This window comes from Sturnus vulgaris, chromosome 3 (genome assembly GCF_052056855.1).
Source record: "Sturnus vulgaris isolate bStuVul1 chromosome 3, bStuVul1.hap1, whole genome shotgun sequence".
Classification (NCBI taxonomy): Eukaryota; Metazoa; Chordata; class Aves; order Passeriformes; family Sturnidae; genus Sturnus; species Sturnus vulgaris.
In genome coordinates, this window is record NC_142245.1 from 67594737 (window position 1) to 67611928 (window position 17192).

Genomic DNA, 17192 nt, shown 5'->3' on the forward strand with positions numbered 1-17192 from the left:
TGAGTAAACAGCTCTGTTTTGAAGTCGATCTGCAAGTAATTTAGCACAATGAAAAAGGTACTATTCTTTTTGTTTTCTTACTTCAACACTTCAGGGAATTACATATATCCTGGTGATTGTTCTCTCCCTTTCAAGTGCCTCTGAGGAGATGTGTCACAGCAAAAGAAGTATCTGTAAGGTAAAAGCCAAACTAGCAAAACTAACACTTTCTGAATGCACAGCATTTGAGCAACAAGTGGGTATTTCGAGGTAGTCAGGTCCTCAGATTCAAAACCTAAGTGAGAGCTTTAATTCCAGTTTCTGCTGACAGAGCATCCCAGCTTGACTGCAACAAGCTTCTGAGCCTTAGGCATAACTGAAGCTTATTTGACAAGATCACTTGCTAAGCCCAGTGTGCCTGATAAGACTCAGTCACAGTGGAGTGTGACCACAATGCAGGGTGGTGAAGAAATAGGAAAGGAAGCCGAGTCATTATATTTACAAGTCACTAATCCACTCCAGTTATAATTACTTAAAAAGAAGCCCACAGATTTGAACAAAATATTTGTTGGCTGTTTTTTTTTTTTTTCCAGATTAATCTTCCTGACCTAATAGTGTCTGTTAAAAAGAAATGGAGTTTTCTAATCAAAAATACCAGAGGAGGACAATAATAGGTTTATTTTACGGTGTGGAAAAAATTTACTGAGCTAACTGGGTTAGTTGTTATTGACAAAAATCCCTGAGGAATGTGTAGCCACATAGATGTAGCCAGTAATATTGCTCATACACATTTTCTAGTGCTGACACAAAATACCTCAAAGAAACAGCAACTAAACCTAAGGTTTTGCTAAAAAATACAGATCATTTGCAAAGAAGTATGCTTTAAAGTACATGATATGAGTTTTTAATGCAAGATGAAGTACAACTGCACCTGGAGGTCTTTAGGCTGTTTCAATTTTTTATGAGTTTAAAATTATTATAGATCAGTTTGTGGGGATTTTTGGACACATTATATTATTCAGCTCCTGGAGTCCTGGCTCTTTGCATTCCTTGTAAGAAGTGTCTACTTGATATTCCTGCCAGAAACACTTGTTTTCTGCAAGAGGGGCCATGGAACACTTTTGGCTTGGCTTCAGCTGTCACCAATCCTTGGCATCAAGTACCAGGATCCTGGAGAATATTCTAAGTGGGAGGTTAGGAGGGAGTTACTGGGGAGCTGAACCTGAACAAAGAGTTGGAAGAAGGAGGAAATTCAACATATATATATATATATATATATATATATATATATAAATACAATTTAAAATTAAAAGATATAGTCCTCCTCTCATATTTTAATATTGTGAATCATAAACTTTAGGGTACTTTTAAAGGAAAAGTATGGGTAAGGGGCTTATTGATACACTGGAGATGCAATGAATCTGGGGACATGATGTGAAAAGAGAGTTGTAGTTCACTAGGTGAAATGGGTAGGAGTTTTATGGTAGGTCAGAGGTGCCTACTCTGAATGGGAAAAATGGCAGTTTTGACTTAGGAGAAATGGGAATGTGGAGTATTTAATTCCAGATTAAGCATGTCAAGAACTGCCTGGTCCCTTCATGTCCCTCTTTCCTGTTAGAAATGCAGTAGCTCAACATGGGCTGAAGATTAGAGACTGGATGAAATTCAGTAATGAAAACAGTTGAAAGAGGAATCAGAATCGATAGAAGAGTGCCTTGCTGATAACCCAGCAGGCTGTCATAGGAAAAAAAAATACCTAACAAGAAAAAATGTTCCCTTGAGTTCTGAAACAGAAACGAGAAACCATAACACAAAGATTAATTCAAGAAAAATCCATAAGATAAGACTGATTCAACCTCTGAAGAACATCTTATTCCTAATTAGGATCAGGCTCGTTGACAGTGTGACCTGCTGGACATAAACAGTCCTTGACAACTGAAAAAGGGCAATCATATATGTTTTAGTTTTAGCTTGCTGTTTAGCTTGTATTCCATAGCATCATTCCATAATAAATGATCTTCTTAAGGAAGACTTCCTTACACAGAAAGGGAAACAATCTAGATACAAACATGTAGACAATAATTTTAAAATCAGGATATTTTTTTTTAAATTATTGTAGATGGCAAGGTAGTTTGCATGTTTAATACTATCCTTCCTACTAGGATTGGATTCAGAAGGGAATTGTTAAAGTGATAAAAACCAGAAAATGAAATTATAATGAGAAGAGAAATCAAGGTACAGGCAGACTATAACAGCTAGAAGTTAACTTGGAAAATGCTATTTTCCAGGTGCAGGGAAGAGTTACACCTTTACTTAGCCAAGGCTGGATATACAGAGAAGATCAGCATTTGCTTCAGAAAGTTCCCAGTAGATGGGAAGGCACAATGAAGTGAATAACAGGAGCTTCTGAAAGGGAGAGTTTGGAAGAAGTAGCAAAGCAGTCTCAGCTGAAAGTTGGTAGTAAGTGGGCTGAATAGAAATTACTGAACATGCAAGGCAAGACTGAGCTTTAGGAGGAGGGAAAGATACAAATAGCCTATGTTGTACCAGGTTTTCCGTGGATTCTACACACTCTTAAGTAAATTGCTACAAAGCACTTTGCTCTGAAGTGGTTGCTTTTGGCCACTTTCAATCAACCAGTGATCACAGTGGCAAGAGAGGAAAGGGGTCAGTTTTACAGATACCAGGGAGCTGCCATCTGGGGATCTAGTCATTGTGCATCCATCTGTGATGTTCAATTTTAAAAGAAGTAATAAAGGTCAGGGCTCTTACTCCTCTGTACTGAGAGGAACTGAACTAATTTTTTCACCCATAACTCTGAAAGAACATGTCTGGCACATTCTAAGCATGGGAACTGCCTATATGCTGTAATTAAAAATATATTTTCTTGACCCCTACTGACAGGAGAGAAGTGGGAATAGACTGGAAATAGCACTGGATGCATTTATCATTGCCTCACTACGTGGAGGTAGGAGTCTTCCTTCTGAACTTCCCCCAGTTGCAAATACGTCATGTACTTTGATCTCAAATATCAACAGAGGACTATTAGACTGTGATGTTTTATGCAATCTCTTTAATATTTGGACTCTATCCTTTCAGATTTTATATCTACACATGGAAGAGAAAACCCATTGTTTCCATCGGCCTTCTATTTGGGGTGTTAATAAACTGCATTCATTTATTTTTTTGATCTGACATTTTTTTGATTGATTTAGAATCTGCTGTTATTCATGGATTCTTCCAGATGCATATAGCCTATGTACATAGCATATGTACAAATATTTCCTTAGCAAGGAGATTTCTGATTGTTACAAAGTGTTCCTTTCTCTGTCTTCTTTGCACTGAAGTATTTAATTTCTCTGCAATACAGAGAAAATAGAGTTAAACTTATTTTGAAGCCAGAGACCAGACAAAACAATAGGAACTGGCACCAGTAACTGAACAATGTGATTGTCAAATGTGACAAAATGCAATAATTGGACATTATTAGATCACAGGCTTTCTGGTGCTGGAGGTAACAACTATGGCCAAAAATGTCTGGTGCATTTGATCAGTAGAGGTTGATGATCCCTCTTACATTCACTGCAATCAGTGAATTTTATTGTTAGGTTATTCACATTTCTTCTCTAGGGGCTGCCTAGTCAGATTGTTTCTAAAGAAACGAAATCTTCACAACTACTTAGTTATAGCATTAGCATATCTGCAATTTACAGAGTATTTAGGAGTGATGCATATTGAGTTTGCATGGCCAAACTTTGGTGGCAGGAGGGTTACAAGGGTGGCTTCTGTGAGAAGCTGCTGGAAGCTTCCTCCATGCCCAGCAGACCCAATGCCAGCTGGCTCCACGATGGATGTGCTGCTGGCCAGGGCTGTGTCCATCAGAAACGGTGGCAACACCTCTGGGATAACAGATTTAAGAAGGAAAAAATGTTACTGTGTAATTGTAATTGTGGCTGGAGAAGAGAAGGGTGGGAACACGTGAGAAGAAGGAGCAGCCCAGCAGACACCAAGGTCAGTGGAGGAGGAGGAGGTGCTCCAGGCACCAGAGCTGAGATTGCCCTGCTGCCCGTGGTGCAGACCATAGTGAAGGTTGTTCCCCCGCAGCCCAAGGAGCACCACAGGGATGCAGGGATCCTGCAGAGACCACACTGGAGCAGATGAAGGACTCCTCTCCTTGAGCAGTGGAAGAAGCCATGACTGATGACATGACTATAACACCCATTCCATGTCTCCCTCCACTTCTAGGGTAGGAGGTAGAGCTGGAAAAGAGTGAGGGGTGGGGGAAGATGTTTTAAGGTCTTATTTTACTTCTCATTATCCTGGTCTGATTTTGTTAGTAGTAAATTCAGTCAATATCACTAACTCTAGCCTGTTTTGCCTGTGAAAGTATTTGATGAGTGATCTCTCCCTAATCTCAACTCATGAACACTTTGTTACACTTATTCTTCCCCATCTAGCTGAGGAGTGGAGTGATAAAGAGGCTTTGGTGGGTGCCTGGCATCCAACCAGCATTAAACCACTGCATGGTGTCATGTAACCTATGTCTGTCACCCTTTTGGGAAGTACTTAAATCAAATGTGGTAACCTCCTGCAGATGTTGAGTTTGAAACCAATGAGACAGATTGAGATCTCTGTTCTTATTAGCACTGATTTGTTAATCTGAGTAGTGGTGAAGTTTATCATGCTATGACTGAGGGTAAATGAATTGTGAAACTAAATATATTAATTTTAATATCATAAAGTGCTTGTAATACAAATAACCTGCCATGTTATGATTGAAATAATATAGATGAAGAAGTTTTGGCAGAAGTAATTTTTATTTCTTACAGCTTGCTCTTCCCCTTCCATTTTGATGGTCAGCTATGTACTAGCCACCAACCAAATAATCATGAAAAGACATATCTGTGTGCTTAAATTTAAATATACATATATATGAATTAGATTTTGACACAAAATTTCAGCGTATTTTTAAATTTGGAGACTGAGAACAGTTCTGTTGACTTCCAGAGACCAGAACTGAGCTTATGGATCAATCCTTGCTCTTTCTTATACCTTCTACTAAATAATCTAGTAATAGATTCTCAGATGGAATTTCAGATTAAAACACTGGACTCTGAAAACAGTCAGCTATTTCAGCTTGGCAACATTTGGATATAGAAATTTAGTCCATGCATCATCTACGTGAAAAGGAAGTTCGACAAGAAAGAAAAAGATTAATTATAAAAATAAAGCATTTAATACTTTCTAGTAACAAGACTATCTCAAAGTGTGCAGAGATTTTGCACCATGCAAAAATGAAATTATTTTATCCCCTATTATAAGGAAGAATAATAATTTAGTACAGCTAGGTAAAAAAGAATGTGATGAAAAGAAGAAATTGCACGTTGTGAATATAATGTAATCAGATATTATTACATAAAAAACCTGTTATCATTAAGGTTGCACAAAAACTCCAAGAAAAAAATTCTGAGACAACCTAGTTTGGTTTTGTGTCATGGGCACAAGGCTCAGTGCTATAGAAAGGTTTGGCTTACAGGGTCAGCAGGTTTGTTTTATGTATATCAGAGTTTGTTTTATGTATAAATCCCTTATGTCACACAATTTCTTACATTTTATTTTATTTTATTTTATTTTAATCTAGTATTGAAGTAGTTATTGATTTCTTTTACATGAAATAGTATTTACCATAAAAGAAATTTATTTTAGAACAATAACTGAAGGTGATATTTCAATACCTCAAAGCTAGATCAATGTTTGGACTAAGTGCTTGTGAAGACGTTTCCAATTTATGTCTGTGAAACCCAGAGGCAAAGAAACTTCACACCAGTCCTTATCCACTCAGGTCCTGTGATATCTTTCAAAGATATTGTCACAGCAGTTGGATTCTGACTGACCCACCACTTCAACCAAATAGATCTTAAAAATTTTCCTGGAACAGAAAAACAAAGCAACAAAAATACTTAGTTGACACAATTGCTTCTCTTTTCAGTTCTTCATCATTCTCTAGATATAGATGTATATATCATACTAATCGTCATCAATCAGAGAGGGGATAGGATGGGGCTGTTCATGCAGTTCAAGTGAGTGCTGAGTCCTGGCTGAGGGGAGGAAACAAAAATTGTGTAGTTTCTTTCTAGTGCTATGATAAACCAAAATTTTCCATTAAGTAAATTGCTTTATTCACAACCAGTCAAAGTGGAATTTGTAATTTTCATGAAGGGGACGCTTTTTTGTTCTGTATTTTTTTCTTATTGCTGAAAGCACACTGCCTCTTTGCGCTTTCTAATTTCATGATAGAGGACAGTAAATCCATTAGGTAGGCTGGCATTTAAATGTAGGAAAACAATCTAATTCCTTGCCATGAGAGTTTAAAATTCAACAAGCATATTTTCTCTGATTTAACTCAAGTTTAGTCACAAATTCAATAATGCAACTGGGCATTCAGCAATATAGCTTGCCTACTGTGTAGTGATTTTCATTTCAAGTCCCACTGACTTAATATCCTTTGTAATATTCTTTAGTTCCCTATTTAAAAAAAAAGAAAAATAAAAGAAAACAAACTTGGATTTGTTTGTATAAGAGTGGAAATAAAGCAAATTCAAACTTTATTTTCAGAGAAATGTTGTGTGACTATATACATACAGCATTTGTCCTTCTGGTGACCCTTTCTTTTTGTGGTTGCAGTTTTGACAGGTGCTTTTGCTTCAGGCCACTCAGAGGCTCTATACTATTAACCGTGGTGACATTTTTCTCTCTTGAATTGTTCCAGGAAAAAAGCTGATGAGAAAGTTCGACTTTCCTTTTGTTTCACTGTGTGTCTTAAGGGCTTAATGTTAGTGCCATAGTGACAACCCAAAAGTTAACATTTGCCCCTAATTTTTTCAGAGGGATATGTATCTCGGCACAGCTATTTCAATGGGTCATGAAACATGAGAATGTGTGTGTCAACATATGCAGAAATAACCAAGAGTAAACAATCAAAAACAGTGGGCTGGATCGCTGTTATTTTTAAGATCCTGAACTAGATCTATAGCTCAAAGAAATAATCCATCTTCTTTTTATCAGTTTCAAGGGACTCAGTTTTTTAGGCTTTGATTAGAGAAACCTAGAGGACTCAGTTAGGTCATGATCTAACTGCAATGTTAGGGTTCATTTGGAAAAAGAAGTTTAAAAAATATTACCCATTTATTTAATCAGACATAACATTTGCTTTAGTGGCTTTGGCAGCATTTCATGAAAGACTTTTACTCCATATAGAATTTTACCATTTTGCCTCTATTTCTTTATTGTCTTTTCTGACTTATTGCCTTTTTTTTCCCCCTTGTCTTTGAGCAATCCCTTTTGTTATTCTGAACAGGATAACAGCACTGGAAATACTGTAAATCAAAATGTTTTTCCTTGCCACATTCACTTACATCACATATGTCATAAAACTTTGGATAGTAGTTGGAAGGTGAGAAAACAATTGCCTATTGAAAGCTTGATATATTCTCGACTTTAGAATTCTAATTCATTTTTTATGCTATTGGATTTGGAGAGATTTCACTCACATGAATAAATGAATTCATTAGTCAATAAAAACACAAAAAACACCCAATACCCAAGCATTCTTTTTCAAGTTACATACAGATTTAAATCAACATATATGGAATTTCTTAATATTTCTTGACCTCAGGTTATGGAGCTAAATCTTATTTTATGTGTACTTTTATTTGCATTAATGTCTCTAAAGCAGTGGTTACCTCTCTATTTAACACATTTTTACTTTGAATAAACATCTTCTTTTTCTTATTCTGTATGCACACATGTGTGTATATATATGTATAGACATATAAATATGTGAATGTATCCATTTTGTCTTATTTGTATTATTATTAGGCATCCCAGTGAGACTGGTGCTGAATGATTTTGTATTTTCATTTTAGAACTATTCTGGCACTGAAAATAAGTTGCTTGAAACTTCTCTATGGAAAATGGAGAGAGAGAGAGTATGTGTAGAGAGTGTGTCTAGTTCAATGTTTATCTCATTAATCTGGCTCCAAGGAGACCTGGATATGATTCTTTGCTCCACCACAGGTATTTTATTTGACCCTTGGCAAATTGCTGTGCCCCTGTATCTCCATTCTTCAAGCTGCCAAATGATTGAGGATGTGTGTTTATCTCTCTTGGGAGGGGACAGGGTAGGTAAAGAATAGAAGAAAGGAGGAAGATTTTGAGGATAAACCTTCAAACACAGCAATAATGGAACTATGAAAGACTCATGCCCCCTCCAAAATGGCCCCCCCAAAACCCAAACAAAACAAGGCATAAAAAGAGAAAAGAAGAAGTTAATCGATGCAAAATTTCCTGTGGTTCTATTTTTGCAGGCTGACTCTCCACTGTTGTCTGCCTGGTACTGTTAGTGGTGCTAATGTAACTGAAAAAAATGCCATCACTCCATTCACATGGGAATATCATATCTATGAAAGGAATATAAACCCCTAAATATTAATTCTTAGTCTGTTTTAGATACCATAACTTCAGGACTTTAGGGTGAACCTCATTAAAAATTTTGGCTTTGTCCTTCCCATGCTTCTCTGAAATCTGAATTGAGTGGGATGTCCTGTACTTATATGAATCACTCATAATTTCTGTGTTAAACTGGTATGTCTAGATATATAGAACGAACCTCTTCCTGAAAATCACATGGGTTCAATAACCTTGTTCAGTCAGTGCTAAAGACAAAAAAGGTGTGCTGCATTATGGGCCACTGACAGGACGTTTATCATTATATTAGTTTTATTTTCTATACTTTTCATATAGACAATTTTGAGACGCAATCTTCATCTCTCAAAACCTACAAAAAGGGAGGGGTTGGGGTTTTAAATGAGTCTCCCTGTGACAATAAAGGTAGCTACTTCAAGCTCCTATTATGTTATATTGAAGCAGTATGTCACTTGTTAATATAGGTATGACCCATTATTCCTTTATTTATGTATTTCAGGTAGTCCTTTCCTCTGTGCCAAACAAAACTTTATCAGTATTAGGAACTCATGATCAGAATGTCTCCAAAATATCTCAGAGGATGTAACCAGTCACCTACCATGACAGAGCAATGTTTTACTTGAACCAATATTTTGAAAATATTATGCCGAAAGAAACATCCCTGAATCTGTATTTAAGCACTAAATAAATAAGATTTTGTTTACTGAGACACTGATAACTTATTCAGTGGAGCTGAGCTGTTCACATATGTGTTAAAGCAATAGACAAAGCCAAGCCAGAGAAGAAATCTACGATCACAAAGATCTTTGAAATTTTCCTTTTTGATGTTTTCTGTGTCTGTTTTTTCTTTCTGGATGTTGTCTATGCATAATATATATTTTAAAAATATTTTCATCCTGATAGTTCTCATCAAAATAATTTATTTTCATCTAAACATGAAGAAGGAAATCTGTTTCAATTCTATGCTATTACCTGAAATTGTTTTTTAAAAATAAACTTTTATGTAAGTTTTTATGTAAACTTTTTTTCATTTTATCTGAAGATCTTACATTAGAATTGCAGTGACAGAAATGTCATGTACATCAAGAAGGAAAAAAGAGTGTCATAATTTAAGTAGACCTAAAATAAAGATCAATACTTAAGAAGGAAATAATTTAACTTACCTGTGTCACCCTTGCCTTTCTCACTGGAAGAACTGGCTTTAACTTGACGAAATCACGAAATTTGTAGGTTAATAGCAAGAAACCTGGCAAGTCCTTCTAACATAACAATAGGTAAAAATGATTAAGTCAGTAGGCTCTTGGATATTAAAGAGATTAATAGGCTTTTTAATAGCTGTATGAATTAATTTGCATGAATGATACCTGGAACCTGGAGAAGAATGAAAAGCTCTTAATGCCAGCATAAATGATCTGTATTCTCTTAAATGATCATACCTTGAAAAACAAAAGGGAAAATTCTCTGATGCAAATGTCACCTTTACTGAAATTCCCAAGTTCATAGAAAGTCTAATTAAGGTGCTGGCCAAGACAGCACTGCTAATGATTTTCTAAAAGGTCTCATCATTCTTTGAGCGATCACAGGATGATTAAGCAAGGTTGTTTTAAAACAAATAGTCATTCTTCAGATTTTGTACTTGATTCTGATGCTACTGTGATTACTAATTATAAAGACTCTGTTGCATCTTATTTGCAATCTTGAAAACATGTAAGAGTTTCAACATTATAGCATTTAGCTTTTCCCAGATTATCTAGATATCTACTTCATCTTGTGCTCAAAGCTCACCCCACGTTTTTGTCACGGTAAGGCACCTACTTCATCAATTCAATCACAGAGAATACTGACCCCTTTGGAGTTTCAAGGATCTCTTTGTACTTTCAGTCTACTAATAAGATGTTATGCTAATATTGTGATTCACAGGAGGTCTTATTCATTGTCATCTTCACTTGTCATAAGGAGAGAGATGGCTTGAAGATTGTCACCTGAATGGAGGGTGTCTCTCCCTGCTTCCCCTCCCTTTTGAGAAGAGGTTAATACACGACCTCATGTGGTACAGAATAATCTCCATGCTCCTCTATGGCTGCTGCAAAAATTAACCCTGTCCTGGCCAGAACCCAGATAGGTGTGGAGGATTCAGGGAGAGCTAGCTGAAAGCCACTGGAGTCAGCACCTTCAGTGGAGAAGATGTCACTCGGCTTAAGAGAAAAGGGGTTGGAGAGAATCAGTTCATCGTTTGCAGCAAGTAGTCATGTCAGCTAATGATAGATGTTAGAAGATAGGCTCCTACTCTCGTTTTTCAGACTGCACTCTATGGAGATGAAAACAAGTTTCAGAGGCAGGTTTGTCTCAAGCTGAACTTAATGTTCAACAGCTGATTCTTCAAAATAGCATCCAGTCCCAGAATTCCCTCAGAATCTCCAGCTTGACATACATTCCACACTGAGGTATTTTATTGGTTTGACCAGTCCCAGAGGTTTCAGTGATATAAAGATATTAAAAGATCTGAAAGGAATCTCACAATTGTCAACAGAAGAGGTCAAATAATGCATGCCCGGGTATAATATTGTACAAGACAAATTTGATATTTTTTAATGAAGAAAAATTGCTACCGAGGGAATATGGGAGAGAATAATTTGTAATAGGACTGACTCAAAAGTAAGTAAAGATGTCAGAAGTTAACTCATTAACATGATCACTATTCAGATAAGTAAGAGAGCTATTTACACTTTTTTCCCCTGAATTTTATAGCAGGATCAGATTTCCAGATCATGCTTCTACTAAGACATAAAATCTGACCATAAATCTTGAGAACTACAGGCTAAAAGTGCACTAAACTTTTACAACCACAAATATGCTTTGAAATAAAAGGTTTAGTTATAGTGAATATTCTGTGCCTAAGTAAGGGTCTGGCAAAGGCTGTCATCATGAAAAAACTTTATTTTTTCATATTTTAGTGGTTTTTAATCAATATTAAATGGATGGGAAAAATATTTGTATGTTTTCTAATGCAAGACATTTGCTTCTTCAGAAGTCTTTATTTGGCAGTTTGTGTTTTGGGCCATTTTCAGTCTTCTGTAATAAAAAAATTACAAGAAAAAGATTTTCTACAATACAGCTTCATGAATCTCATTCTTTTAATGTCAAGTTTATACTGCTGTAGCTAACAAATCTGTGCTAACCAACTAAGCTTATTTGACTTTTTTTTTAATAATTACAGTTATCAGGGGAAAAGCATACTTTTGTTTTCAGGCAGATTTCATCTGAACTTGTTTTAAATGTTGTTGCCAGAATTTACCTTCCTGTGACCTCAAAATTCATTTTTGCAAGCTAAACTTTGTCATTGAAAGGTTGTGAGAATCATCACAACTCGAGCATGACTTCCCTCATTTCTTTTTCCCCCCCTTATTTTTTGAATGCTCATAAAACACTCAGTTATCTTTTTTTATCCAGTAGGCAAATTACCAAATTAACTTATTTGGTTTCATAAAATGTATACATTTATGAATCTTAAAATTAAACCAATGAACTTAAGAAGATTAAAAACAGCCTTTAATTATAAAGAGGATTGTTATAGATGAATAATTATACTCTCTGCATTACCTCCATACTTTCTGTCAAATTCAAGCATCTCTGGCTAGGCACAGCCATATGCCTGAAAATTCCCTAATTTACTTAGTGGCCTTCCCCTAGAATACTTTCTTAGGTTAAAAAGACTTAGAAAGTTGGTTTCTTACCATTCTATGCCCATCTTTTATTTTATTAGATTGCATTCCAGCAACAGATGCATTAATAGAATTCAAATACAGTTGATACATAGATTGAACTAACAGACTCATAAAAGGCACTTTTACAGTACGCTGATATCTGACACAGTGTTATATAAAGGTCAGGCAAACTGGATAGCTTTTATGGAGCTCATTATTTAATCTTAATATTAAAGAGAACTTAGCATAGAAGACTCTAATGAAGATTTGTAATTAAATGGGAACATCATTCTTAACCTGATTATAATTGCAGGGTTTTATAACCCTTTTCCAGAAATCAGTCTTTTGTTGATGTAATGCAATGAGTTTTATAAAAAGCATGTCTTAGACTGTTTGCAAATCAGGTATTAAATGCATTATATGTTTTTTTAAACTATAGCATTTTTTATAAAATATAGCCTCACTGAAAAAAAATTAAATACTTTCCAAACCATGGCTTAAAGCAGTAGGTAAAGGAATAAAAGAATTCAAAATAGTAATTGAATTATAATGTCTCATATTCAGATTTTATCCTCCAGTCAAATGTGATTTTAACTAAAAAATACAAAGTGTGCAACCATCCTCACTGTGCTTTTATATCTGAAGTCTCCTTTAATACACCTCCACAGCATTTCAAGTCAACTTTATGTGAAGGGAGTTCAACTGTCATATTAGCTCAAGTATAAGTCACTCTCTACAGTACAATGGCCCTGAATCTGATTAATCTGAATGCTCTTTTTAGCAAACTAGATCATAATAGCTCCCTTGGTGCCATTAATATCTAACTCTTCTAAGATCATGATATCTCAAAGATATTTGGTTCATGGATTATACATCCATTAGGCTAAAGCATTTCTACTAATATATTGTGGTCATCTATTCATCTTGACTTCACCAAGCAGAATATGGCACAGAGTTCACACTGAATCAGACTGATTACAAAAGAAAAAGTTTCCTTACAAATCAATTGAAATTAGCTAATTTTATAATGAAAGCTGTAATAATTTCAGATATTTTTAATCAAAAGTAGTAACTTGGAGTGTTTCTTTTGATGTTACTGGCATGAGGCAGCTAAGTAAGCATTTCCCTTCTTCAATCCTTTGTGTGTCTGCTTTTCTTTTCTTTCCTGATTTGGTGATTCTGGACAAATGTCAGGTAAATTTATAATTCTCCAAAATAATCTGTCACGCTTTCTTATTTTTCACTTCAATGCAACCATATATTCTTTTCGTAAAAGTTGTACAAATATATAACTCTGAATCCACACAGATAATGTAGATTCCAAGAAAAATTTGCAGTGACTGAAAGTCTGAGATACACCAATTTGGTGCATCTCAGTAGTACTGTAAATGTGCCTCCATTGTGAATGCATCATGATATTTAAAATTACTGGTGTGTTCCCTGGATAAGGAAAATGGAATTTTGAAATGTGTGGCACTTTTATCCATTAACAACTTGGACATTTTAATTTAAAAGTGTTAGATTTTGTGAATAAAGACTCATCCCACAGAATCACAGAATCATTGAGGTTGAAGGGGACTTGAGATCTAGTTCGATCACTGCTCAGGTTGGGCTGTCTAGACAAGATTGTCTTTGATGGTTTCCAGTTGGGTTTTGAATAACTCAATGGTGAGAGAATCCATAATTCCTCTGAGAAACCAGTCTCAGTATTTGACTACCCTCATAGTCAAAAAGTATTCTCTTGTGTGCAGATGGAGTCTGTGCCCATTTCCTTTTGCACTCAGCCTCTCCTATAAGAGACATTCCAGCCCCTTAATCATCTTTGTGGATCTTTGCTGGACTCACTTTAGTATGTCCATGCCTTTCTTGTACGGGGAAGTCCAGACTGGACTCAGCACTTCCCGTGTGGTCCCACCAGTGCTCAGTAAAAACAAAGGAATATCTTCCCTTGACCTGCTGGTAACATTTTTCCCAACACAGCCCAAGGTGATTTGGGCCTTATTTGACATGAGGCTTTACTGTTGGCACACATTCGACTTGGTGTCCACCAGGATGCCAAGGTCCTTTTCTGTGGAGTTGCTTCCCATCTGGGCAGCTCTAAATATGTATCGGAGCATGGGATTGTTGCTTCTCAGCTCTGCACTTTGTATTTTCCTTTGATTAACTTCATGAGGTTCCTGTCTGCCCAGTTTTCCATCCTGTGGCATAGCAGTCACACCTCCCGGTTTTGCAACACAGGAAAGTTTGCTGTCATTGTGACATGCCCCTTAATCCAAATCATAGAATCACTGAGGTTGGAAAAGACTTCCAAGATCATTGAGTCCAATTCAAATCATTAATGAAGAGTTTAAATAGCACTAGACACAGACTTGTATCCACCACTTTTGCCTCTGATCACCACCTTCTGGGCCCAGCCCTTCAGTTTCCAGCTGACCCCACTGTCCACCATTGAGACATTAGTCTCGTCTAGCCTGCTCTACCGTCTAGATTTCATTACTTTCATTAGTTTGTCTGTGAGGATGTTATGAGAAATAGTGTTGTAAGCCTTACTAAAACAGACACAAGCACCACTGCTCTCTCCTAATCCACCAAGCTCCTCCTATCACTGTTGAAGGTCATCAAGTAGGCTAAGTAAATTTTCCCATTTATACGTCCATGTCAACTGTTCCTGATCACTTCCTTATCCTTCATGTATTGTAGTTCCCAGTTATTTGCACCATCATGGTCACATCGACTGAAATTGAGCTGTTTCCCTACAGTTTCCCAATTTTTTCTTACTTTTTAGGAAGCTATAGGTGGCACTTTATCCAGTCTCTCCAGACAGGAAGGAGCAGCACAGTGCCAAGCAGGGAAACCTCAATAACCCAGCCAGGGACACAAGCCCATGCCTTGGCCCTCCAGGGCATCCCAGGAGGACATTAGCCCCATGAATCTGGAATGGCACCCACCATTGTGAGCCACTAGGAGAGGCTGTCCTGAGATTACCAACAGAGTGGGGAAAGGAGTGTGTGTGGGTGTGTCACTGCTGGTCATACAGGCTCATCAGGGGGAAAGCATTTGGGGATTGGACAATAGTTATGGTATTTTTAGGCAGATTATAAAGGCTGAGGAAGGGAGGGATCAGAGTTGACTGAGGGAAAAATGAGGGAAAATAGAGGGAAAAGGATGTGCCAAGGGGTTGTTTAGTGTATACAGCCAACATAGTTAGAAACTTTTCTGTGTACACAGCCATGCCCTATGCCTGGTGCCTGCAGTTGGTCCTGGCTTCTCATTGAACTCCATTTCTATCAGTTTGCCTGGATGAGGGTCTCTGCATGCATGACTGTGTGTGTGTGTCTGTGTAAAGGGGTCTGAGTGCAGCCACTGGAGAGGCATCAGGAGCTGTGAATGCTGTGTGGATTCATATTCAAGGAAATGTGGGGTGCCAGAGACAGTATGTGACCACTTGCAGGCATCACACAGGCTGTCCTGTGAGTTAGGTAAGAGGTTTGGGAGCCAAATACCAGAACAGCTCCATATCTGGCCCAGATACTGTAGAAAGCAATGTCTGTGCTACAGCTACTGGAGTGTCCAGAAGGCCCATGCTGGATACTGGAGAAACCATGGGATCTGGTGGTCAGCTACTGTTAAGGTCATGAGTCTGGGATAGCTGCTGGAGAAACCTGTTTGCATGTGTGTGTCAGTGGAAAAAACAATGTAGATGCTTCCAACTACTTGCTTTGCACTGGTTTTGACCAGAGAGGGGAATGGGATGAAGCCATTGGTGATGTCTGTGTTTGTGGTAGCACTGAGTATTTCATTTTGTGTGAGGCTGGCCGCTCCTGTGTATATTCCTGTATGTGTGTGTCAGTGCCTCTCGGGAATACATGTTCAGCCTCAATACTGTCTTGGCCTGAGGATATGGAGCTGTAGCAACCTTACTTCTGTCAGGCTACTGGATCTGGCAATCTTTAACATAAAGGAAGAGAACAGTTGCTATGTCTATTGTAACTCACACTAAAAAAATCTGGAGAATGCTGAGCTTTTTAAAGGTTTTGTGACTTTTAGACTTAGCAATTCTAACACCCTGATAACATATAAGTGCTGCTTATTGACATAATATTGGGTTCCCCAATGAAACTATCAAACATCTTGATGAGGATTTAGAAGGATGCTTCAGACAAAGTCCTATCATGACTTTGAAAGGTTACTTTGAAAGAACAAGAGGTTACTTTGCAAGGACAGCCAAGATCTACAGTTCCAGATATTCAACAGCAGCTTTGAAGCCTTTGTGACAATGAGCTGAAAACTAAAGGCAATATGCAAGGCTCCTGATCTCTCTCAAATGTTTTTTAACTTGAGAAACAAGAAATTATACAAAAAAACCCACACACAAACCAACCAAATAAACAGAAAAAAACCCATAAAAGAGAGCAAAACAGGACAAGATAATAGAAAATGTATGTAACAATTTTAAGATTTAATAGCATAACTTTAATAGCATAACAACAGCAGTTAAAATGGTTTTGACATATAGTGCTAACAAAGTAGAATATGGTTTGAAATTTGTCTGTCTTTTGTGACAACAACTTGAAGCATGTGCTCAGTTTCAGAAAAAGCAAACAAACACAGAAAAAACAGTTGTGCAAAAGAAGACAGAAAAGAAAGATGATGTCCAAGCTGGACTTTTTAAAGTGCTTACAAAATCAGTATGGAAGTACAATGTGACAGATGAATATAACTACACTTAAAAAAAAAAAATCAGTATCTGCATCATTCTTCTGTTAAGTGCCATAAAATATTAAGAGAATAATCTGTAATTAGTGATAAATGAGGACTGCTGTTTTAAATTGAAGCACTGAATAAAAATTAAGCCTTTGTCAAACCCCCTTAACATTAAAATGAGGTTCCTTTAACCTTGAAAATTGGCAGCTATGAGAAATCCTAAAAGTCTGTAGTGTCATCTACAGATTTCATTAAAAGCCATTTCAGAGGGTTGCCCAATGCAACAGTAATGGCTGTGATAGAGCTGAGCTTTGTCTTCAG

General features: G+C 36.9%; 1 long non-coding RNA gene across 2 annotated transcripts; it reads right to left on the minus strand.

Annotated features, from left to right (window-relative positions):
* Window positions 1-3112: 3112 nt before the first annotated feature.
* On the minus strand, window positions 3113-9950 carry LOC148224392 (uncharacterized). 2 transcript variants are annotated; one of them, XR_015802880.1, is made up of 4 exons: window positions 9828-9950; window positions 9627-9722; window positions 5715-5908; window positions 3113-4238 (listed from the first exon to the last, which is right to left on the minus strand). It is a non-coding gene; the product is annotated as an uncharacterized LOC148224392 (long non-coding RNA). The 2 variants fall into 2 exon arrangements; XR_015802879.1 differs by having other exon boundaries at window positions 9627-9884.
* Between the last annotated feature and the right edge of the window lie 7242 nt (window positions 9951-17192).